This window comes from Cebus imitator, unplaced genomic scaffold (assembly GCF_001604975.1).
Source record: "Cebus imitator isolate Cc_AM_T3 unplaced genomic scaffold, Cebus_imitator-1.0 Scaffold1584, whole genome shotgun sequence".
NCBI classification, from domain to species: domain Eukaryota; kingdom Metazoa; phylum Chordata; class Mammalia; order Primates; family Cebidae; genus Cebus; species Cebus imitator.
In genome coordinates this window covers 2,578-5,179 of record NW_016108899.1, presented here as the reverse complement: position 1 = coordinate 5,179, position 2,602 = coordinate 2,578, and the positions used below count along the sequence as shown (strand labels likewise).

The 2,602-nt window shown below is 64.0% G+C and overlaps 1 pseudogene; it reads left to right on the top strand.

The window, feature by feature from the left end:
- Positions 1–927: 927 nt before the first annotated feature.
- On the top strand, positions 928–1,621 carry LOC108299049 (annotated as a pseudogene).
- The last annotated feature ends 981 nt before the right edge of the window (positions 1,622–2,602 follow it).

Here is a 2,602-nt window from a genome sequence, read left to right as displayed (position 1 = left end):
AGGCTGAGGTGGAAGAATCATTTGAGCCCAGGAGTTTAAGAGCAGCCTGGGCAACATGGAGAGACCCCATCTCTACTAAACATACAAAAATTAGCTGGGCATGGTGATGAGCACCTGTAGTATTCACAGCTACTTGGGAGGCTGAGGAGGAAGGTGGCTTAAGCCTGAGAGGTCAAGGCTGCAGTGAGCCAAGATCGCACCAGTACACTCCAGCCTGGGTGACAGAGTGAGACCCTGCCTCCAAAAACAAACAAACAAAAAAAAAACAAAATAAGCCTCCACCAATATCTAAGCACTTCTGAGTTCTCTGGGAAGAAAAGTGCTCACCCCAGATGAGCCAGCTGGAGCCTGGTCAAATCACCCCTGCTCCCTGAGCCCAGAGCCAGGCATCAGCCCTCCCTCCCTCCCTCCCTCTGTCCACCGAAGGATCACCAGCCTCCCACAGCCTCCACTCCTGCTGTGTCTAACCCTGATGTCAATCCTATTCCGGGGCTGCGATGAGGATAGCAGTCACCTAGCCGTGGTTCTCAACCAGGTGATACTACCCCAGGGGACACTGGGCGATGTCTGGGGACATTTGTGGTTGTCATGACTGGGGGTGCTTCTGGCATGGAGTGGGTGGGGGCCAGGGATGCTGCCCAGCACCCTGCAGTGCCCAGGACAACCGCAGCCCAGAGAATGATCTGGCCTCCATGCACAGAGTGCAGAGCAGGAGAGACCTGTGTTCATTGCTGGAAAAATATTGAATCTGCTCCCTACTCACACTCAACAACAGAATGCGTTTGCAACAGGGCGGACAGTGTAAACCAGGGCACCCCAGCTCCTGGGGAGCGCGGGGAGCACTGGGAGCAGGCAGCGGGGACGTTGGCAGTGGCGGCACGCCCGTGTGACACAGTGAGCCCCGGGCCCCGCTGGCCCAGCCGCAGGATGTGCGCCCCGCTGCTGCTGCTGCTACTGGCCGCCTGCGCACCGCTGCCCGGCTCCGCCGCCGCCCAGACGACTCCGGGCTGGGAGCCGGTGGCCGACGCGCCCCGGTGCCTCTACAAGGTGCTGCTCGAGGGCCCCAAGGTGGGCGGCGGGCGCCTGTGCTTCCGCAGCCCCGCGCGGCTTCCACGGCCAGGCCCCGGGCTGCAAGCGCCAGGCCCCGGGCTGCACGCCGCACGCCCTGGGCGGCAGCTCCCTGAGCGTCCTGCATCCTCCTGCAGTGGCGCCTGGCCCTGGCCGCGCGCCGCGTGCGCGCCTTTGCTCTCAACTGCTCCTGGCGGCGGCGCCTACACGGGCTTCCAGTGTGAGCGCGTGCTGCTCGGGGCCTCCTGCCGCGACTACCTGCTGCCCGACGTGCACTACGGCGTCCTCTACCACCTGTGCCTGCAGCAGCTGCGCTGTGCGCCTGGCCTGCCGCCCCGACGCCGGAGCCCCCCTCCCCCAGCCCACCGAGCTCGCCGAGTGAGTGGAGTTCACCGCCGAGCCGGCCGGCATGTGGCACATGGTGGTGGCCATGACGGCGGTGGGCGGCTCCATCTGCGTCATGCTGGTGGTCATCTGCCTGCTGATGGCCTACATCACCGAGAACCTCATGCGCCCGGCCCTCACGCGCCCCGGCCTGCACAGACACCCCTGAAGCGTGAGGCCACCTGCCTGAGCTTGCCAGAGCTCCGAGGTTCTCCGCCCCGCTCTCCTGTCCTCGTTCCTGCTGCCTCCTTGAGATCCCTGCAGAGGAGGGCCTGCCAGCGACGACCATGGCACTTTGGCATCATTGCACGCCCCTCCCAGCCGGGCATCAGGCTCCCAGACTCTGGCTCCCGATTGGCCCGTGGGCCTGGGCTGCTGTGCCGGCCGCATACAGAGGCCTTCATAGAGGCGGCCAGGGCATGGCGCCCATTCCAGCAAGAGCCATGGACACTCCGGATCACCCTGCACTTCCATCCTGTGCCAAATTGTCCAAGATGGGCCATCACCATTGCTCGATCACTGTGTGCTTTGCAGGCCTGGGGTGTAGCCCTCGGAGCCTGTGCTCCCCGCACCACCACACTGGGCTTACGTTAGCTGCGTGCCTTAGTATCTCAGGCCCACCGCAGGAGCCGACACCCCCTGCTGTCCAACGGGGTCTGTAGCCCTGAGATTCGCAGGCCCCTCCATGCATCTGGCCAGCGTCCCCTCGGAGACATCCCCCTTCCAGCGTTGCAGAAGCATGAGGTGAGGGCCTGCAGCGCTCTGTCTCCTTGAGCGTGTTCAACAAGCCGGGAGCCATGGCGTGGGAGACCTGGCCCACGTTCCCCGGGACGGCCACCGTCAGCACAGGTCCCAGTGCAGAACGTTAGATACCAGCCTCTAGCAGGTGGCCTTCCGCTGCTGCCTGGATCCCAAGCCTCAGCTGACCCAGGCAGCCTCAGCGGCCATGGTGTGACCAACAACACCACGCGCAGCCTTTGCACGCCCAGGGGTCGAGAGCCAGGATCTGGCCCCAGCAATGCCACCCACCATGGAAGCAAAGCTGACCCTGCCCACCTGCTGCAGACCTGTGTCCCTGGCCGAGGTTGCTTTCTGTGATGCCTGCCTGGTGATGTTGGACATTGTGAGGGGTATGGCACTGCCCTCCCCT